We start from the raw sequence: 23,847 nt of genomic DNA, 5'->3' as shown, positions 1-23,847 counted from the left end.
ATGGGAAAGCCTTTCAATGGCTCGTGGAAAAATTCCTCCAATGAGCCAACCAAGAAGGGCGTGGGCGAGTATTCGGGCAGCAAGTAGCTCAAGCAAGACACAGATTGGGCAGCACGATGTAGCACAATGCTAAAAGGGTAGCAATTCGGTGGAGATTTTTAGGCTAAATGGTGTCGCATGTCGTGAGTTGTAGAGCTGAGTGCAAGCAAAGCCAGTGCAGTTTGCTAACATCAAATTTGGCGCTTTTTGGTAGCACATTGGTTGAAAGATGGTCTTCACAATTGATCTGAGCTTGCTGAGAGACACCAAATGGTGGTTGTGCAATCATGTTAAGTTCTCCAATAAAAAAGGGGCTGGAGGCTTGTGTACAAAAGGAGCTTGGCCGTGAAGTCAGGTGCAGCAGAGCCGCAAGTAGGGTTGTCAAGAAATTTGCACAGGCCGCACCTAATTGCATTTGCATGTGATGCCAAGAGTAGCAAGCTGGAAATGATGAGCTGAGGCCAAAACAATTAAGGTAGCATGAGTAGTTGGGTGCATGTGGGAAGCCGAGAGTTGGATTGTTATAGCTAAGTTGTGACGAGAAAAATGTCGCCGTGGACAATGAGGTACTAGGTACGTAACTCCTAGTCAATGACGAGAAAAAGACAAGTTAATTGCAACTTGTAGATGACAATGACATAAGCTTCCAAAAAAAATTGAAGTGTAAGAAGCAAGACTTTTTGGTTTGTCCTCAAGGCCACACATACTCATTCAAAAGAAATGCACACACACACACACACACACACACACACACACACACAATTTCTTTTAAGCTACTGCAAGGAAACCAAAGGTTGATTATGCATTAATCAATTGAACAATTAAATGCGCATACAAAACCCAATTGGAGAGAATGCATGTTTGTTGGATAGCTCTTGCCTATGGCTTTGTACATACACCAGTTGCACGAGTCAATTACGCCTATAGTGGGAGTAATAGTGCAGCAAAGCAAGCTCAAAATAAACACAATGAGATAAAAAAACTAATATAAAATTGCATACATGCAAAAGAAGATAATAAACAATATTTACAATACTAATGCGATATTTACAATACTAATGCTAATAATAATTATAATGAGCCTCACAATTGCTCTGATACCACTTGTAAGGCTCAAATTATGGTGGATAATGATTAGTCCCATTCGTGATTTAAACATTATATTAACGTGCTAATTAAAATGACATAAGCAATCAAAGTGAAAAATAATATACAATAGGTAGATTGATTGATAAGATGTGTATCTGTACAATGTGATGTGGGGGTTATATAGCACTTAAGAGAGTGTAGCATCAAGCCACATGTTGAGCCACATGTCCTAACACATGGCATAGGAGGTGCGAGTCTTAGGTGAGAGGTAGTGGCATGTAGGTGGCATATAGGTAGTCATGCAAAGTGTAGGGTTGATTCCCACTAGAGTGTGTTAGAGTAGCACCATTAGGGGTAGTTCACATAGGTATAGGATGGAAGTAGGTTTAAACCCTAACAATGTTGGGGATAATAAATTTGCAAGCTTTTAATTTAAAGCTTTTGACACACATTTAGAGCTTCTTAAATATTGTGCACATGACAATGCTCCCAAAAAATGTAGAATCATTTGACATTACTTTATAGCTATTTATTAAAGAGTTCAAATTAAAATTCCTAAGTGCTTCACTAATCTAGATCAAGCCACTGCTAGATGTAATGCATTACATAATGCAATATGTTTCTCAAACGTCATTGTTTATCCCATATCTTGCATACAAAATTGGCATAATATCATCCGAGTGGTTCTACCTTCCTCATCATCATCCAAGGCCCATTCTTTAATAGATCAGGTTGGAGTAGCTATTGCTGAAGTGGAGGAGAGGTATATCATGGAGTGCTAGCAATGAAGCATGTTAGAAGAATGATAGTCAATACCATGGAATCTGGCATGGTTGTAATGTGTTTACTTCATACTGTAATGTTTTCATATCTTAGCCAATCTTGGGTAAATCATAGCCATGAAGTAGACATTGAACATCCAACAAAATACTTGCAAGCATCCAGTAAACTATGAATGTCATGGAAAAATTGACATAAATACACAACCATTCTCAGACACAACAATAAAAATTACTTTAAGATGGCAAACAACATAACCCCTATTGGAATCAAAACAAAGTTTTTGTGCATCTTAATGCAATTTTGGGAATATCTTGTTGGGATAGGCAAGATTAAGTTCAAGATCTTGTAATTTAAAATTTAATTGATTACTTTATTTGAATGCTACATCTAGCTTGCTTCATATGTATACAAGTATTTTAGCCACTTTTTAGATACCATACTAGATAATAGTAATTTAGAGACATGATATGGTGAGTTATTACTACTACACAATACACACTCAAAGGCAAACTTTTCTACCTCAAAATTGTCAGCTACAACAAGAACCCACAAGGATAAATGAAGATCTATTAAAAAGCCAAAAATATCAACCATGCAACAATAATGTTGTTAAAAAACATTTAGCTTTCATCCATTAGGCCTGAGTAACTACATGCTTTGAGCACCATAACAAATATGACTATATTTGGGGAGATGATTTTCCATATTTGGACCTGATTAAACAAGATCACAATGATTTCTTTGCCAACCCCTACGAACATATCCTGCTATAGTCCAGTTGTGCCATACACTTCATCCAGAAAGTAACCCTTGCTATGCACCTACAAAAAAAACCCACACGCTTTTGGCTTTTCTCTTATTGGTTATATTTTGCACTTTCACACTCCAAAAGATGTAATCCCAAACATGGCTCTTGTCAAGAACTTTCTTTAAATTTTAGAAGCATACTACTACACTTGGCACCCATGTTAACCCCACAACACAACTAAGGATGACACTTATTTCGACAACTCCATGTCTCTCGTCATGGGTTTTTTTCCCCGTCATGAATAGCTCACACAATGCCATGCTGTCAAATGCAAGCACTTGTCTGAATTTGTAGAAAAACCCAAAGATTCTAATTGCTCTAGCCCCTGCCGTGCTTGGAATTCTTTGCCATGTTTATATATTATCAATGATCACACAAGAAATGATGAACTTCTCCCTATGCATTACGTGCACTACAAGTACCATACAAGTTGAGCTTAACCTTGCCATCATTCTATACATATATAATGGAGAGATGGCATCATATGAGGATCAAGAAAACCATCACATCGAAGGCACTGTAATTTTTGGATGATAAAAAATTTAATTTGTAATTTGTGTCACTGCAATCATTTCTCACCCTTTTGCTCCTTCCCGCTCTCTCTCAACAAGTGGTGAAGCATGCCAATATTTCCATGACTACTTGCATAGTGTTGTGACTCTCATGTTTGAAGGTTGCCTATGCAGGGTATTGGCAACAACCCCCCATGTCCTCTTGCGCTATCCTCACATCCAGAACAAGTCTCACACCGAACAGGATGGGACCAAGGTGAAAGGGTGTCTAAGGTGCCACCCGATTTTATTTTTTTTAAGGAAATAATATTCAAGGAGTAGTTACAAAGTAACTTGTGCGAGCCAATATATAATGTATGTGCATGATTTTACATAAATCCTCCAAACATAGAATCTATTGAGGATGATGGTATCTTTAAACTAGAAATTGGAGGCATGGATAATCGGAGGTGTAAATTCAAGATCGATCTCTCTCTCTCTCTCTCTCTCTCTCTCTCTCTCTCTCTCTCTCTCTCTCTCTCTCTCTCTCTCTCTCTCTCTCTCTCTCTCTCTCTCTCTCTCTCTCTCTCTCTCTCTCTCTCTCTCTCTCTCTCTCTCTCTCTCTCTCTCTCTCTCTCTATGTGCTATGCGCAAGGGCTTGTCCACGCCTATTGATAACACATTTGTCTGCAGGACGAATGGAAACCCGGACACGTTACCTGGAAACTCTCTCTATGTCTACACAGGAGCCTTCCCATGCCCATTGAGAACATATTTAATTTTTTAGCAGGACATATGATTGCCTAGACGAGTTGCACAAAAACCGAAAGTTCAGCTTGTCCCCTGTGACAACGAGTTGCACAAATACCCAAAGTCTAGTTTGTCCCCTTTGATAAAAAGTGCAACATCACAATTTACCACCATCAACTAGGTGTTGGGGGCCTACAAGTTGAGATGCTAGTGAGGGCCTATTGCAGGCCAAGATCAACTCTCTCTCTCTCTCTCTCTCTCTCTCTCTCTCTCTCTCTCTCTCTCTCTCTCTCTCTCTCTCTCTCTCTCTCTCTCTCTCTCTCTCTCTCTCTCTCTCTCTCTCTCACACACACACACACACACACACACACACACACACACACACACAAACACACACACACACACACACACACACACACACACATTCATGAGCACATTGTTTGTCTGTGAGCAGGTGGCCGACCAATGAGATCAAGATATGAAAAACACATGAGGTGGGAGCCTTAAGCCGTTTGAAAATTCAAGAAAGTCTCTCAAGAGGAACGGAAAAGAATTTTCCACTTAGGTTTTGAGAGAAAATAGTACGAATTGCTAGAAATATAGTTTAATTAATTTGAGAAAACTAGAGTGCTTTGATTTGATGAAAATATAGCTATGTTCACGCAGTTTGTCTATGCATTCGGACGCGGACAGTCTGTGAAGGGAATTTTCGGCAACTTACCTGAGGTTGGAGTTTGTGACTTGGGTCCTCAAGAGTTGGGAGTGTTGTTTTTTTTTGAGTTCTACACTAAAACTTTCATATCTTTCAGTATTAATGTAAATCTGAGTGCTATTTTTTTTTCTACACTAAAGCTTCCAAGCCTTTCAGCATGTAAAAAATACATTATTTCTCTGAGGAAAGTAGAAAGAGTCGCAAGAGCTCGCAACCCATCAACTCGCATGTGGACGGATAGCGAGCTCTAGCAAGATGGGGAGCTAGCCCTTTGACGACGTTTCAGCTGTTGTACACATTCATGGGCCACCATATTTAGGCATAGCTGGAGGACAGACGATGAGCGGCCATCATCGCTGGCTTTGTTGTCGGCCTTGCAGTAGAGCCAGTGGAACGACCTACAGACTAGGAAGAGGAGGATTTCATCAAGTAGGAGACCTTCTTGGATTCCCTTCAAGAAGATATGGTTCTTTTGCTTCCTAACCTTGTTGCAAGATGACAATGTGGTAGCCTTCTGCTCGTTTCACTTCATGGATAACTTCATATTATTCGTGATGATGATGCCGTTAATGTTCGTGATGGGCCTTGTTAATGGTGCTCATGATGATGCTGCTATTTGAAATGGGCCTTATGAGCCCCCACGTGTACATCGATTCAGCGGAGAGCCCTTGCATTGACCTAGATGCAGATGATGATGACGATGAGGCATTTCCTACGGCAATTGTGGAACCCTTGGGCCACATGTTCTTTCCTTCTGCAACCATTCTCTGCTTAACAATCTTGGCGGCACATTCCTACCACTTCAAGTTTTGACGGTGATGAATCTCAAGCGAACGCATCTCGGGCTTGTTGCAGCCACGAAGCAATTAATGAAGTAATCTCTCAAGCCCACTCGATGCGGCTACCCTAGCATGCAATGCTACAAATGTTGCAACCTCTCTTAGCAACGAGGAAATCATGCACCCTAATGTGAAGGTTTAGATGAAGTCCCCACGACAAGGAACTTGTCAATACACTTGAGGCTAATTCTCTCAAATACTTCAGGCAATCATGCCCCAAGCTGGCCCGTGGAGAGCTTGACAATCCATCCTCTTATGCCTCATTTGAATTCAAAGATGGAGAACCCATTTGCAGTCTAACCACACCTGTCACATCTCAGCCTTGTAGTTTCTTGGCTAAAGAACAAGCCCCAATACAAGCGGTAGCAAACAACTAAACAATCCAACAAAGCATAGATTCATTCCAGAGACTTTCCTCCTTCGATCCCCACAATGTATTCAAGTCTAATATTACTCGATTGAAATGGATTCAGGTCGAAGAGTACTATACTTTGGTCCCTCACCGCTTTCCTGCCTCAGTTCTTTTGTGTTGCTGGTGTTGATGATTATGCCTCAACATAATCAACCCTCATTCTGGCTGCCCAAGTGCCTCAGCAATATTGCTTTTGCAGCATGTCCTGAGCAAGTTTTCAATGCAATTTATTCTCTACTCACCATTTTGATAGGTGTGATGACAGTTGATCTTTTGAAACTTTCCAAAGGTGAATATGCAGTTGTTGCGACTCCTACATTGTTGCAGCAAACCTCAGTATTCATTAGTGGAAATTGTTACTCAAAAGATGATGGCCTTTATAATTCTAGTCTCCCAGTCTCTGTAGACGATGGCCTCGATGGCTTTCATCTCAAATGCATAGGAATTGGGATACTTTAATGGAGCTTAGCCCATTCACAAGCCAAAAGTGGGCCTAAATATGGCACTATGAATTTCTTAGCTGGATATTCTCGAATGCTATGAGAGTGTCCACTTCTGCAAATATTATTGTCGATCCTCTCATACTCGGAACCCAACTTCGTGCCACACTTTTGGGACTCAACATCACTGTCTTGAAGATCCGTTCAATGATGGTGCTTCTCTTTCACTCAAGCACAATTGCAACTGAACATGCTTCCTTGGCTAATGAGGATGATGGAATGATCATTGCTAGTTTATCTTATGGTCTTCTATCCTTATTTTTTCACAGTCTTGCAGCAGCTGATTATGCAGGCTCATGTCAAGGTCAAAAGGGGGGAAGTAATGTTGATGAAGTGGTTTGATCTCAACACTCACAAGTTATCAAGTCATGTGCATTTGAGATTGAGCCAAAGTTCTAGATGATCAAGCCTCAACAACAGATCATTCTGATTCTCCAACTTATATTTGTCAATGGATGATGATCTTAATGATGTCCTTAAATGTAAGCAAGTAACCTATTTTAGTTTTTACATGGATTGCATTTTCAATCACAGAAAAAAAAAAGCACAACCAACACCCAAATAGGCACAAGTACAATAAAGGCTTCTCTCAACATTGAGCTGGGGAGGTATGTTGGAATAAATAAATAAATTGGTCCATCTTCACGTCTCAAGAATCCAAAAGGCACAAATACCTCTTTATATCCACACATACTATCCTATATATGTGTACAACTGCTAAACATGAATCAACACAACCTATCTATCTGCCTCTCTCTCTCTCTCTCTCTCTCTCTCTCTCTCTCTCTCTCTCTCTCTCTCTCTCTCTCTCTCTCTCTCTCTCTCTCTCTCTCTCTCTACCTTTTCTCCTTCTCCGTGTATGTATTCTTGCCTCCTGGCCTCTCTTGCCCACACTATGGGCATTCTAGTGTCAATATAGCAAGCACACTGACTCCCAATGTCGATGCTTATACATCCTTTGTTAGTAGTGGATCAGGCCCAACTGCTTCACTATTATTTTCACCCCGTTAACCCTAGCTATGCACCACGACTTGCTAGCTCATAATTAATGGTCTCTCATTCATCTATCATGCAAATATATGGTGTGAAAAGTTTCTTCTTCAAATTAGCAGTGGGACGCTAGGACTTAAACCTGAGCATCATCTCATTTTATTAGCTCTACTATGCACATGCAACTACCACCCATAGTATATCCGCTTTCATAGGCTAAAAATTTTAATAAGTAATCTCATATAGGTACTCCTAATGATTGGTCTTAGCAAGGTTTGTAAATTCATAACTTTCTCTGAAAATGTGACATCTTAATCATCCATGTAAACGCAACTAAGACACAACCTTCTTAGATCCTTTGGAGAGTAATATTCATGATATGGATAAGTAATCTCATATAGGTACTCCTAATGATTGGTCTTAGCAAGGTTTGTAAATTCATAACTTTCTCTGAAAATGTGACATCTTAATCATCCATGTAAACACAACCTTCTTAGATCCTTTAGAGAGTAATATTCATGATATGAATAACCATTTGAAAGGCATTTGTCTACCACAAAAGAACTCCCTTGGAAAGCCTCAAAGGGCTACCTTGCCTTTCCCATTGGTTGTTGTATTCCCCCTTTCCTTTGTCCCTCACTCGTTTTATTACTACTATAAACAAAAGTTTTCCAAATTCATAGTGATAAGTACATCATATAAACGAGCAACATGAATAATTTTACTCAAGTAATCTACACATGAACGGCCCCTACTCTAGCAAAGCACAACCACACCTTACCTAGAGTGTTCCTACCCACTTGAAACCATCCAAAGGTTTTGTCTTAAGTAAAAAAGATAAGTTTTCTTTGGAAAAACCTTGATAGAACTTAGGAATGTCCCATTCTATGACAATCACATGCACTCGCTCCCTCTTAAAAGCTAGTTTCTATGAATCTAGATATCCATAACCTGTAAAAATATTGCTAAGAAGACTCTCTTTCTTGGGCTACTAGCTAAGGGTTACTATATGGTATCATGTGAGTATACAAAATAGGGTTTTATAAGGAAGAAATGATAGATTTTACAAAGGAGGGTCTTGTATATTGGGGTCAAAAAGACAATTTTGGTTGCACAAAGGTGACATATCCCTAGTCTTGCTAGGGAATCCCCCATGCTCTCCTTTTGGAATGATGTCAATTAATAGACAGGCCAAAAGGCCAACAGGAAAGATTGTGAAACCTCTTTAACAAATAGAGGGAATGATAAAGAAGCAAAGAGGTGGCAAATGAAAGAGAGTGTTTTTTTCTGTGTTTCTTATTATGTAAGTTCCATACAAGTGAAAGTATAGAGGACCTTTTTAACTTAAAGAAATTTAGAGCTTACCAAGAAACCTTTTGAGTATTCTTAAGAATAAGATTTAAATTAGACACAAGAAAAAACTTAGATATTTTATTAATTTCTTTTCAAGAAGTAAACATGTTTCAACAAAAATGGAGAAAGGAAAGTCCAAACAAGTTCTGAAGTAGGAAAGCTTTAAAAATTATGCCAAAAGCTCTAAATTTCACAGAAAAAGCTCTAACTTTAAAGCTCACAAAAAAAAACACTCAACAATGTTGACATTGAACCTCACATATCCATGTTGCACTGGTACCAATTTCTTCAGATTGCTCAATCATTGCGTTGCACTCTTCATGAGTATTACTACAACAAACTATTTATTCATAGTTAGAGACATCTTTCTCTTGATCTTAGCCAAGATCGATATCTATGGTATTTTTCATGACATCTAGTAGAAATGTTTGTATGCCTCTGAGTGTTTGAACCAAATGACTTTTGTTTCTCAAGGCAATTTATTGTATAGATATTTGCTTGGCCACAAACTCTTAATTCAGACCCTACATCAACTTTGGGCATTTCATGTTCCATCTAAACAAGAAGTATCATTCTCAAATGTAGAATCAAGATCACAAGAAGGATCATATTGATATGTTGATGCTGGTGGCATTTCATGCTCCATGTGGACAACCTTTACCTTGTTCATGAGTTTGCCCTTCTGAATCTTGGAGCTCACTTCTTTCATCCAGACTTCCACGACAACATAGGTCTCCTCCTTGATAGATTTTATAGGAACTTCAGAGTGCTTCTATACCACTAGGCTCTTTTGTTCATCTTGATGAAGATCTCATAGATTTACAACCTCACCTTATGAATTGTTGCTACCAATAGTCTAGAACAGGAAAATATTTGCATGAGGTTTTTTATAATCTAAGAAATTTTCCTTGAATTGACATACCTTCATCCATTTGGTTTTAGACATCCATTTGGATATCAACTAAATCTTGAAGAACAAGATATGAACAATCCTCAGTAGCAACAAAAAATCTTTGACAATAACCACCAATTTTATGTGGTTGGATGTTCTAGAGCATTGTTTGCTGCCACCATTCCTTGACAACATCCAAGATTGCCAAAAAATATTTATACAAACAGTCATAATATCACTAAAGTGATGGTACTTTGAATGTTATTTGGAGCATTTAGAGCAAAAAAGATGACATTTTTGAAATGGTCCAGATATAAAATCAGCCCATTGTTGAGCAAATTATATGTCAATGTCCATCTCTACAATGTACATCTAAGAAATTCATTGTCCTTCTCTAAGGAAAGTAAAAACCATTCACTTCTACCCCAAAAATTGTGAGTGTAGTTCACAAGAAGCTCTACTTCCAAGCACCATGATTGCCAAATGTAGAAGATGTCATCTAGTTTTCTATGAATAGTTGTAGAAGGAGAGACTATATATGAAGCTTTGCATAGATTAATGAAAAAAGACTCAAAAATTAATTCTGTGTGGTGAACCTTGTTATAGCTAAGCTCTCAAGATTTAAGTATAAAATAGAAAGGTTACATTCAAGGTTGAAAAAAATCCCCACAAGGACTCCCTAAAGACTCTAACAAACCCCCCTTTCATAGTTTCTTCCCCCTTTCACATTAAGTGTCCATGTCGAACAGCTTATACTTAAGACCTTCTATACTCTTCTATAAAAACAATAGCTTCATTGATTGAAAATACCATCAAAATAGACAATTTAATTTCATACAAAATAGACTTGAACTTTGATCCAATTGACAATGATTACACTCTATAGACAAAGCAAGAGGAGAGAAACACTCAATGATTACACTCAATAAAAAGTAAAGAGTAGAAAAACACAATGCACTTGTCAAAAATGATTTGGACTACCAAATAGAAAGTTATGGAAAATACAAAATGGCTCTACGTCTACAGCTTCACTTGTACATGGATTATCCTAGAAGTCCCCTCTAATCTCCCTAAAATTGACCTTTATACCTAAGACTTCTAAAATATGGCATCAAGCTCTAGTTCCCATGGTAATGTACAACTAAAACAATGAGACAAAGACTAAAATTACAATTTAATTTGAGAGCTCTTCAATATATTTACAAAATCTAATCACGAGAGGAACTCGGGCTAGAAGTGGTTTTGGAAATAATAATTACAAACACTCGCACCTCCTAAACGATTGGCGCCCTTGACATCATTGAGTTGCACTATTTTGATTTTTTGCTAGTGATTGAATGATTGATTGTATTTGTTAGATCACGCTTTAGTTTCATCCTTGTGTGCAATAGATTGTAGAGGGTTAGACATGATGGCATATTGATATGTTATGTGCCTTGATCAATTATCCTTGGTGACTAGATTGAAGATTGAGCATTCAATCTTGATAAAGCCTGTCATGATGCATTCCACAAATATTTGCATGGAGTGGGATGGTAAAAACATTAGCCTCACATATAAAACCATTAGGATGTTCTTGGAAGGAGTATTCTTCAGTACATGGGTGGCAGTTTCATAAATATGTGGGAAGAGAGAAAAAAGGAAGAAAACCCCCCCAACCCCAGACACCTTAGAAGGATGATGGTATCTCAAGTATGGTATATAAGCAGAGAGGGAGACAGAGACCCAAATCCCCCCTAGCTATAGGAACCATACAACTAAAGTGTGCGGCTAATACTTTTTTGCCAAAGGCAAGAGGTTGCAACGTCTTTTATGTGACACAATGATGCAGAACAAGCACACAAAAAAAACAACTTATGATAATTATTATGTAATGATGAGCCAAGAGAGACAACACCAAGGCAAAACACAAGAGATAATAAAAAATGTGATGTTTGTATTGATAATTTTTGTGCACATGCAATTTTTACAAAAGCTAGAGACTTATATTTTTAATGTCCCAAGGGAGGAGAATCAAACTTATGCCATGGTGTGGGATGATGGTAGCACGCTACTATTGAGGTTTTGAACATCCCACAACCCTCAAAGGGATACAATGCTTCAATTTTAATTAATAATTTCAATGTGCAATGATGGCTAGCCCCGAACAGTGCTATATCAGAGTGAGTGTGTGTTTTTATTTTATGTAGTTTATCAAAAAATGGGTATTGCCTTCAAAACTCAACTTGACTGCTGTTGTCGGGGGATATGCGTTCAAAACCTAAGCTGGGTAGGTGCGAGGCCTCTGGCTGTGAGAGGTGTGAAAGAGAGAGAATGACAACAACAAACACTAAAAGACCTGTTAATCACCGTACCATCAATAAATTGAGCTAAAACTTTGAGTACAGCTTAATTCTTACCCAAAGTGGACTATTAACAACACTGTCACTTGAATCATCTGATAACTAGGAGTTTAAACTCCTATTTTACAAGAGTATCCGGGCCATTAATGACACCAAGACTTAGGATGATTAATCAATCTTCAGACTGATGTCGGTGAAGGAAATTTTTGCGTGCCGCTTTACCTGCTTCAACTGCCCTTTGGATTCTACAAATTTTAATTATGTTCATTGCCTCAATCTTCATGCTTCTATTATTGTCAAACATTCTGCAGCTTCTTTCTCTGTGTGCTTTGCAGCACTGCCTTAATCTCCACTCAAAAGTTTTGACTTTCTCATGTTCTTCAATTTCCATCCGATTGCCTTCAAGCTCTGTATGCGCTTGGTGATTTCTCTTTGAAAGAGAGAGAGAGAGAGAGAGAGAGAGAGAGAGAGAGAGAGAGAGAGAGAGAGAGAGAGAGAGAGAGAGAGAGACTTTAGCACCTTGCTTAGATCCGAGAAAGAGAGAGAGAGAGAGAGAGAGAGAGAGAGAGAGAGAGAGAGAGAGAGAGAGAGAGAGAGAGAGAGAGAGAGACTTTAGCACCTTGCTTAGATCCGAGAACGAGAGAGAGAGTGACTTTCTTCTTTATAATCAAGAGATAGAGACCTAGTTACTTTCCTCCTTAAGATCAAGAGTGAGAGATTGAGTCTTCCTTGATTATACTTTCCTTTCCCGCTTCATGCAATAGCCATTTTCCTTGCTTATCCCATGGCTTACTTCGTTGCCTCACCAAGCCAAGAGCTCCCTTGTTAACCTTTCGGCTTTGGCTACTGCTTACACTTTGGCTTGGACTTCGGCTCCGGCTTCCCCTACGACTTCTACCCCAACTCCTACTTGGGCTACGGTTGTAGCTCCACCCTCCCTTGCCTTCGTCACCTTGGTTATGCACGAGAGCAAGAGAAAAAGAGCATCTCCTTGCTTCTCTCTTATCCCCTCTTCCTTTCCTTTGTCCGAGCTCTCCCCACCTCTCTTTATGTTCACATCCTCCATGCAATAACCCCCTTTTTTTGTTCATTGCCCTCCTTATGCTAAAAAAACCACCTCTTAAAATAGCCCCTCCAAGAAACGACGGTGCCGTTGTTGCTAGGGCCCTGGGAAGTGGGAGTGATGATGTGGCATGGCAACTTGAGACCAACGTCAAAATATCCAAGAGCAAAAATCTTGATAAAGAAGAAGTTTGCTCCCCCTCTAAATCATCAGCAAATTCAGGATCAATTTGCCACATCGGTAGCTCTGGGTCACAGAAACTTGTCAAAGAAGGAGTCTGCACCCCCTCTGAATAATCAACAAATTCAAGATCAGTTTGCCACATCGGTAGCTCTGGGTCATAGAAACTTGTCAAAGAAGGAGTCTGCACCCCCTCTGAATCATCATCATCACATTCAATATTAGTTTTCCACTCTGGTAGCTTGGCATCACAACAACTTGTCAATGAAGGAGTTTGCATCCCCTCTGAATCAACATTTAGCAGATCTTCAAACACATACTCTTGCTTAACCAAGTCCTCAAAATCTAGTATATCCAAATTCGATAAATCTGGTATACCCAAATCCATGGTCCTACTACTCTCAATTTCAACCTTGCTTTGACCTATAACATCTGTATCATCAATCAACTCTATGGTAGAAAGTGTACCAAAAACATTTTGCTCTAATTTTGAGTCAATAGCAAAAGTATCAGTTGTAACCAAATCTTCATGCATGTCTACTTGAATATGGTTGCACTCATTCACCTGCACAATTTCTTCTTGAGCTTTAGCCAATTCGTTGTTTTGATCCCCTGATTTCTTTTCCTCCCGTACTGCATGTATAGGTTGTCTTAAGGGACGATTGTTAGGGTAAGCCCAACTTGTGGCACCATGTGGGAAAGCCCTCTAGCCACCTAGAAAGAGATAAATGTTGATATGGTCCAATAGCAAGCGGGTGCAACCTCTCTAACCAATGATTATAACTCACTAAGCCTATATAGAGGCTACTCACTAATCATTCAATTGCACTTTGAGTCCTATCATTGTGTCTATACTCTCTCTCTCTCTCTCTCTCTCTCTCTCTCTCTCTCTCTCTCTCTCTCTCTCTCTCTCTCTCTCTCTCTCTCTCTCCTCTTGGTTTTGGCATAACCTAACCCTACTCACCATCTTTCTAACCCTAACACCATGGTTGAGCTAATGCTTGACCCTCTGTAGCCTAATGCTAATCATTGGTGATTAGGGAGTACCCTTCCGCATCAATTAACCCATCGATTTTCACATGGATCCACACTTTAAAGTATTTTTTATCATGGTCATATTTCCCTTTAAAGATTCCAAAAACTCACTTTGAAGCTCTGTAAAGAGAAGAGAGTTGATATCAAACATATGGATAAGAGCATCAACTACCGCATTGTATCGTCCTTTAGGTTGTGATGTGTTTTTGAGGAACATTGCAAACCGCCCCAAAGTATTTGAGAATTTCTTTTTGATGCTTTTGGACTCCTTGGATGTAAATAAAGCATGTTTGTACAAAGTGTAGAAAGGCGGTGTGTGTCATCTATGTCTACGCATGCAAGCCTGTTGTGCGGGGTACATAGTTTTGTTGTTTTTGTACATAGAATAACATCAAAGTGTAGAAAGGCAGTGTGTGTCAGCTGTCTCTACGCATGCAGGCCTGTTGTGCGGGGTACATAGTTTTGTTGCTTTTGTAGATAGTTTTGTTGTTTTTGTTGTCAAGACTTCAAAGAGTAAGTAAGTGTATTAGAAGTATGGAAAAATATTGAGTTTTTATCAGCTTGGAGTCATGAGTGAGGAGGAATATTCAGCTACTATGAAGAAGAAACCATGGGTTGCTGCAGCTTGCGATAAAGGGCGGGGGTTTTGATGTAGGGGTGCCCCTCTTGCCTTGCGAGAGCCTGGTGTGGTGAGTTGAGAGTGTTTCTCTCCTCAATGGACTGATGAAAGTGGGTGCTTAGCTCTGCATATTGACCTCTCTTCATGTTGGTTTGAGGTGTGGCAGCTTTGTTGTTTGCAGTTCCTTGTGGTGCAGCTAATCGGGGGCATATTATGCACTGCAACTCCTTGCTTATACATATGAAAAAGGGAAAGGTTTTCGCCAATCTTTCCATTAATTTTCTATGATTTTTTGCTAAAATTTGTGGGTTTTCAAATTGGGGTTGATTATTGGATGGGTTTTGGTCAAAGTATGTATACATATATGAGAGCGCCTATGGAGTCTCTACTAGCACATGGAATGGAGTTTGAAAAGGAGCCCTTTGTTTTATAAGCAAAAGTCCAAAGATTTTCATTATTTTTTGTTCACTTTCTTCCTTGGTTTTTCTAATCCCCTTGCTTCCTTTAGTGCATCCAAGTATAGTGGGAGTTGTAGTGGTGTAGATGGAAGCTAGTTGAGGCTAGTCAAGGTTGAGTATGAGTGAAGCTGACAAAATTTGTGAGTGAGGATCAGCCTGTATTATCTCAAGAGATTCATTATTTTAATCCTCTTTTCTTGGTGTTGCTTTGAGTTTTTGTAGAGGCTAGCCCCTCAATCCTTCACATAAAGTGGTGCCCCAACCGAGGAAGGGAGAGTAGTGTTTGTTGCTTTGATTGCCAAGTTGGAGTTCACTTGGGAATCAACTCTAGGCCTTTCATAATCTTGGTTTGAGGAAGATTTTGCAAGATTTTGAGCACTTGATAATGTACTTGGAGGCTTGTGACAATGTATTTGAGATTTGTGGACAAAACAATGACATAAGAAGGGTACCTCTTTATGTTGGCTTACCAATATAGGAAATTTGACTTCTTACAAGTACTTTAGAAGTATGTTATGAATGATTCCATGTATGAAGCATGTGGTAGTTGGAAAAAAATAAAGAATGCACTTGTGGATTCTAGCAAAGGCCTTTCACATGGCAATGAAGAGTATATTGACAAGTATTGTGGGATAAGGAAGACATTGTGTTTGATAGCACATGCAAAAATGAATGAGTTTATGAAGATTGTGAATTGAAAATTTCAATATGAAGAAGCTCATTTGGGTAATACTATGGTAGAGTATGCATTGTGGAATCTTAAGATGGGCTTTGATAAGAAAGTGGTGATGCATGAGAGTGAGGTAGCATGCAAGCTTGTGGAAGATGATGCCATACATGTGGTTGATATTATGTACGATGAAATGCAAACACTTATATGGGTTCACCTCTTAGTGAATATGTAAATGTTGATGTGTATGATATTGAAGTTAACTTGGAGTCCACATGTGAGAATGATATGCAAATGGATGGAAACTATGTGTCTACATGCGGTTTGTTTGCTGATGATGCTATGGAAAGTGAGGTTGTGGAAGCATATGCTAGAATAAAAGTTCAGGATGTAAACTCTTTTGAATAAAAGTTCAGGATGTAAACTCTTTTGAATCTTCTCAGATTTCAAAATTTGATGTGTGTCATGGTAAGAAGACTCATGATCTAAAGGTTAAATGGATACAAACTTTGTCTCAATGTGTGGGTTGATTGATGAGATGTTTATGGATTCTACCCATGCTGTAGATGGTGGCACTGAAAGTGCTCTCATGGAATCTTGTATTGAGCTTCAAGTTTGTAAGTTTCATGTTTCTAGGATTCATATGGATCCTATGGCTATGAACAAGACTATGATCTCTGAAGATGATGTTTCCACTTATGGTTTATTTGATGATATGCCTCTGGGTGTTGATCACGTGGAAGGTTGTGTTGCACAAGGTTCTATGGAGTCCCATGTTGAGATTAAAATTACTAAATTGGTTGTTTTGAATTTTGATTTGTAGCCTGTATTTATGCATGATGTTATGCTCTTTGATGATGGTATATCTGTTGGTGACTTGTTTGGTGAGCTACTTGTTGCTGCAAGCTCTAATGTCAATCAAGAGAGAGTTTCAAGGAAAGTCCTCAGGATAAAGAAAGAGAATTTTTTCTTTGAAAAGTTTGATGAGATGGATGGTCATATGATTTTTGTTAGTAGCGCTGATATGATCACCAAGTCTGATGATGGAATGCCTTATAGCCTCAATTGTGATGTGCAAGAGAAAGTTCTCTTTTGTGGTATGGCATGCCAAGACACTTTGAATGTCTTGACTGGACAAATTGTGGATGAGAATGTAGAAGATTTGATGGGTAGATTTGCGATCAGTGATTTGTAAGAATTGAAGCGTGAAAATGTTGATTTGGATTCAATGCAATCTTATGTGTATGACAGAGGGAAGACATATATGTTTGATGTCATGAGCATATGGTTTTTTGCTACTATGGAAAAGGATTTTGGTATGCTATGTGTATGGTTATTGGATGCAACATGGAGGTGGATGGTGAGAGAATCTATGTCTTTTTTAGCTCTCATATTATGTTTTGGTGCTTTTGTGGCAGAAAAATTGAAGGGTGTCTAGAAGATGCTATGGTATGTCTATGGAACCCTTGAAAGTATTCCATACTTGCTGGGGGGGCAATATGTGACGTGTTTTTGAGGAACAATGCAAACCTTCCCAAAGTGTTTGAGAAATGTTTTTTGATACTTTTGGACTCACTGGATGTAAATAAAGCATGCTTGTACAAAGTGTAGAAAGGAGGTGTGTAGCAGCTGTCTCTATGCATGTAGGTCTACTGTGTGGGGTAAATAGTTTTGAAACTGAGTTTTTATCATCTTGGAGTTGTGAGTGAGAAGGAATATTCATTTGTGAAGAAGAAACCTGTGTTGCTATAGCCTGCCAGTGAAGGGTGGGGGTTTTGATGTAAGGGTGCCCCTCTTGCCTTGCAAGAGACTGGTGTGGTGAGTTGAGAGTGTGTCTTTATGCACTGCAATTACTTGCTTGTACATATGAAAAAGGGCAAGGTTTTCCCCAAGCTTTCCATCACTTTTTCTAAGTTTTTTTTTAAACTTTGTGGGCTTTCAAATTGGCCTTGTTTTGAATGGGTTTTGGTTAAACTATGAGTATGTATGAGTGCCTATGGAGTCTCTACTAGCACATGGAATGTCGTTTGAAAAGAAGTGAAGCCCTCGATTTTATAAGCAAAAGTGCATACATTTTCTTTTTTTTTTCTTCACTTTTTTCCTTGGTTTTTATGATCCCCATGCTTCTTTTAGTGCATCCAAGTATAGCGGGAGTTGTAGTGGTGTAAAGGGAAGCTATCCAAGGGTAGTCAAGGTTGAGTGTGAGTGTGTCCAAATTTGTGAGTGAGTATCAACCTGTATTATTTCAAGAGATCCATTCTCTTCATCCTCTTTTCTTGGTGTTTTTTTGAGGTGTTGTAGAGGCTATCCCCCAATCTTTCACAACGTTACCGGAGCTTTGCATCATACTCCTAAAGAATCTCAATCCGCCTAGCCTTTTGACCCTTCAAATTGGTTTGTTGTGTAAACTTTTTTATACTTTTATGGTCAATCACAATCTCAAACCGAGATGCATATAAATAATATTTTCACGTTTTCAAAGCATACACTATTGCAAGAGTTCTCTTTCACAAGTAGAATTGTTACAGCTTGCTTAGCTCTCTCCACAAATACTCTGGATCATCCTCCTTCTCAAAATCTTCTCTCAAGGCATGAGAAAGAAGATTCCAATTTCCCTTTACACCACCTTCAAGCCTATCTTCATACCATTCACGTGCTTCACCTTCAAGTAGCAAACTCACCAAACGTACCTTGAATGGACCATCGTCCCTATTGCTCTTCAATGCAATCAATTCGATCCTTCGGATGAACTTGTCCACATCTTCTCCTTTCCCACCCTTGAAGACTTCATACCCATCTCCCGCCATAGTCCTTGAGTTGATCTTCAAATGGATGCCAATCTGTAGATCAAAACCCTGTTAGAAGGATTCTCTTCTCCTCAGTGGGGGCACCAGTTTATGTGAAGGATTGGGGGGCTGGCCTCTACAACACCTCAAACCAACACCAAGAAAAGAGGATGAAGAGTATAGTTGCTATGCAAAATCAAGTTTCTTGCTTTCAAATGCAATTGTCCTTCCCTCATGTAGAAGGACTGCTCCAATAGCAGTATTACTAGCATCCATTTCTAGCACAAATGGTTTCATAGGGACCACAATAGCTAAATAAGAGATGTAGGTAATGCGACTTTGTTATCACCAAAACTTTTCTTTTGAGCTTCTCCCCAGCAAAAGGTTTTTCCGCTGGCTTTTAGTTGGTCCGTCATAGGAACAACAATACGAGCATAGTTTTTAATGAACCGTCGGTAAACCTTGCAAATCAAAATATGTAGCTCTTCTAGATTTCTGGGAGAAGGCCAACTTGGATTCCTTGGCATATAACTTGTTTTGTTGTAGCAATTCAAACATCTGGTTTAGATATTGTAAGTGCTCTTCCTCAAAGGCACTATACCCTTTTGATGTCATCATGGAAAACGATAACAAATTTGTCCATGTAAGATTTCAAGACATTGCCCATAAGCTTCATGAAAGTAGTTGGTGCATTGGTCAACCTAAAGGGCATAACCAAAAATTCATAGTGTCCAAACCTTGTTCGAAAAGCAACTTTGGGTATATCAGCAAGCAATGTGGAGTTGAGAAACTATCATTTTTTAAAAAATATCAATATTTGACAAAAAAAAAAAGAGTTCTCATCTTGAGAAGAGAGCTTCATAAGCTCTATTGTACAAATAAGTGGCAAGGAAGGAACATCCTTGTCTCCCAATAGAAATACATGCATGCCATTGGATTCGAACATCAAAGTATTATGCTCATAGTTACGCTTCAACAATGACCCTAACCCACATAACCACTCTCGACTAAGTACCACATCTGCCTTATCCATATTCATGAATTGGAAATTCAAGGACGTATGATACCCTATAATCTCAAATGGTACATCATTTACTTGTGAATCCCACACCTCGGCATCATGGCCATCAACCATAGCAAGCTTGTTGCAGTGGGAACCAGGAGTTTGGGGCAAATTACACCATTTCACTAACTTATGGTTAATGAAATTGTTCAAAGAACTGTCGTCTACCAAGATTCTCATCTATGCAAAAGCTCACGTGGATCAAAGGTCGGTTGTCACATTGTTGTTATAATAAAACACTCGTACACCACTTTGGTGTGTCCTACTTCCACATTGGAAAAGCAAGAAAAGGCCTCAAGAGGTAGCAAATATATCATGTGCACCAATTTCTCTTTACCCTTGGGGCAATCCTTTTTTCCGTGTCCACTCCCTATAAGGAGTTAAACCATAGCTTTTACTTATTTGCTTTCTCAAACTCTTCATTGGATAGAAAGTCCCTTGGGCTTCTTGGGCGCATCCAATGTAGCTACTGTAAATTTTCTCTTATTATGTCCATGATGTGTTCGTGCATTTTTATGTTAATTGTCAGGCATTTGTGTGTTATTCAATGCTTTTTCATCGAGATCGTCATGTATATGCGCCTGTACTATAGCTTCCTCAAGCGTCTTGGGATCTTGGGTTTTAATGTGCTTTTTAAGTTGTACTCTTAGACCACGGATGAACCCATACACTTACTAGAATGTATCTGGACCATCCAACTTGAGAATCACATCACCATAGTGCGGGATATAATCTAACAATGTCTTATGCTAATGTATAGAGCACTTGTCCCATGCAAACCAATCTCTCTTTGCTTTATTTGTGGAATTTTTTTCTTTTTGAACACATCTTCAAAGGCCATCCATGTCTGTGGTATGATGCCCTTGCTTCTTGAATGACATACATCATCTATAGGCCTTACCCTCTAGTGTTAGACTTGTTTGCAGTGCCTTGACTACATCTGCAATGCGTCTAAGATTGTGAAGACCATCCCATTTTCTCAGGAATATATTCATAGTATCTTTGTTTTTCTCCTTTTCCTCTCCTCAAAAAATTGATGGCTTGGTATTCTTTAACAAGTCATCCACCTCTTTTTGAGAGAGAAGGTGAAACCCCTCCAAATCAGAGCCTTGATCGTGTAGACGAGGGGTGCTCATTAATTGGGACCTTGCCCAATTGTTGCATGAGTACACATGACATCAGACATCTTGGTGACATTTACATTCAATTCTGCAAAATTGGACTCTAAAACAGTCATATGTGTTTGCAGTGCCCTAAATTCTTGTATGTCAAGCAGTTCAATGCTAGCATCTGGCCTAGTTTCCATGTGGGCACCCTCCATGAGAGTGGCCGATCACGGGGCAGTAGCAAGAGAAACTATTTCATGGTTCTCAAAACCAAAATTATGATGCATGTGAACATCTGAATCCATGGCATAACATGATATGCAAGCAAGAAACAATGAATACCTTGTTTCAAAAAATGCCTAGCAAAACAAAAGAGTAACTACCGACGAGAAAACACAAGAGAAATGGATTAGCCTTGCTAAATTAAAGTCATCAAAGAGAAATAAATTGTGGATGTTGATTTTGAATGTTGGAACTCACAGTCTGTCAAGAAAAATCTTGTTAGATTTCTTTGAAAAATCGTCAAAATTGACCTTGCCAATTTCGATGGAGAAATAGCCTTCAAGTGCAATTGAGTAAGAAGAGAATTACTTGAGATATATGTCATCTTTGATTTATTTTAGAAATCTATCAAAAAAGAGATTTGAGATCGAAAAAATTTTTGTGACCAAAAACTTTTCGTAATAATTCAATGTCATAGGTGCCAATTACTGTCACTCACAAGATCTTGCCAACAATTCTTTGCACTACAAAAACTTCAAAAGCAATGGGAGATGTGCCTAAGGTGGTAATTCTCCCTTAAATAAATTAAAAGGTTAACTTTGATTCTCTTGGGCACCGTGTGTGAACCGAGGAGCTCAAAACAAAGCCATGGCAGTGAGCAGAGTTGTGCAGGGCTTCGGCAAGAGAGGGTACTCCATGACTTGCTTGACTTGGCTTGCTACAAAGACGAATTTTCCTCTCCAGGGTGGTGTGCACCCATTGATCCCGAACACTTGCAGTTTTGTAGAGATCGATGTTGGCCATTTCCCCTTTGCAGGCGGCCGTTTCTGTAGTTCTTGATTGAGAGAAGCCTCATCTTCTTCTCCATGACTTCTCCACATAAGCAAACTTTGCCAAAAACAGATGCCTTTTCTCTCCCAAAATAGCTCTGATACCAATGTGAGGCTTGGGTGTCTACAACCTCTCTCTCCTCGAACCCTCTTGCCCTTTTATAGGCAACCCTCGAGCTGTAGTACACCTTGATCCTTTGGCCACTAAACCCTTGGCTTGACATGATAATTAGAGCCTTCAACCACCCCATACAAGATTGGGCTTCCCACCTATTCTCAGACACTTGGAAGGATTCTCATTGGAGAAGCACAAAGGATGGAAAAATTTACATGGAGTCATCATCTTGTTCAACCACTATCCCTTCAAAGCCAAGAGTCCAAACCCCTATCCCATCCACCACTCCCATACAAGAAAGAACCGCGCTTAGAATCCATAAAAAAAGGAATCAGATGCTAGAGAGACATGTGGAAACCCCAAGAAGGAAGATGGAAGTATCTTGATGAAGTCTCCCTTGACCATCACCTCCATCCTTCAGGTGAGATGTGCTCTCTTTCCCCTTGATGAGACATAACACCCCTCAGTGGTAGATCAGGTCTCTATAAAAGTCTTTGGATGGATATGTGGCTTCATGTTCACACACTCTCAACCTCCTCTTTCCCCCTAATGAGACATGGCACCTCTTAATGGCTAATCAGGTCTCTATAAAAGCCTTTGGATGGATATGTGGCTTCCTACTCACCCACCCTCAGCCCCCGCCCACAATCACCCTCCCCTCGCTCCACACCAACCTCAATAGAAGTTGAAATGTCTCTCTTGACAAAAGGCAATGGTACTTCAAATTTTCTAAAATTTGGGAGCCAGCTATACACCCAAAAGTCCATCCCCATGTGGTTGATCCCCCACAAGGCATTTGGATAGGAGAGAGAAGCCTCTAAGCCTCAAGGGGTCACTATATGTAAAACTTATATATTGCGTGTATTCAAAGACTATTTATATAATCACCTAGCCATGAATTTTTTGTAAATAAAAGGAAACCTTTTTCTATTCAGTCTGTGATTTGTTCCAAAATCAGTTTTTAAACACCTTTTTGTATGAGAAAATGAGAGAAAATATTAAAAAAGTAATCCCTACTATTGAACCCATGTGATAGGCATTTTTTTTTACTATAATGGACCCTCACCAATGGGATGTGCTCTAGATGTGGCCAAGAGGTGGAAACCATCCCCTAGCTATTTATTAACTACCCCAAGTCTAGAGTCATTTTAGGTCACATTACTAAAATCGTGACCTTTACACCTTCTTGGAAACGACTCATACTAGGAGATTCCATCAAAGCTTTGTCCTCTTCTGTAGAACAAAATAAGGGCAGAATTATTTTGGATTATTTGGAGGGAGAGAAATATATATATTTTAAAACAGGATTTACCCCAGGCAAATTTTGAGAGGCTTGTTTTTTTACTTTAACTTGCAGGTGGTCCATACTAAACATTCTAAAGTTTCCACCTACAATATAAGGAATCTTATCGACAAGGACGTCCATGCCATGTGCACTTCCTTGGAGGACTCCCAAAAGTAGGCTCCATTTGAGGAGCATAAACAATCCACTCTAATTGACATGGCAACTTAAAACAGGGTGAGAATCCAAGAAGCTACGCAATTGGTCATCAGATGTATCACCCTCATGGAAGAGATCGAGGAAGCTTCCATAAATACACCCCCCCCTGCCACATGTCACCTCTTGACACTTGTCCACCCTATTAATCTCTCGGGAAAGCCCTCTTGTAGTCGTCCACCACTCTTACCAAGTTTTAAGA

The 23,847-nt window shown here is 39.3% G+C and overlaps 1 pseudogene; it reads left to right on the top strand.

Annotated features, from left to right (window-relative positions):
- The first annotated feature begins 16,521 nt into the window (after nucleotides 1–16,521).
- LOC147444275 (uncharacterized) lies at nucleotides 16,522–17,220 on the top strand (annotated as a pseudogene).
- Nucleotides 17,221–23,847: the final 6,627 nt, after the last annotated feature.

Source organism: Adiantum capillus-veneris, chromosome 13, assembly GCF_014529385.1.
Source record: "Adiantum capillus-veneris isolate H3 chromosome 13, ASM1452938v2, whole genome shotgun sequence".
Lineage (NCBI taxonomy): Eukaryota > Viridiplantae > Streptophyta > Polypodiopsida > Polypodiales > Pteridaceae > Adiantum > Adiantum capillus-veneris.
This window is presented reverse-complemented; position numbering and strand designations above follow the sequence as displayed.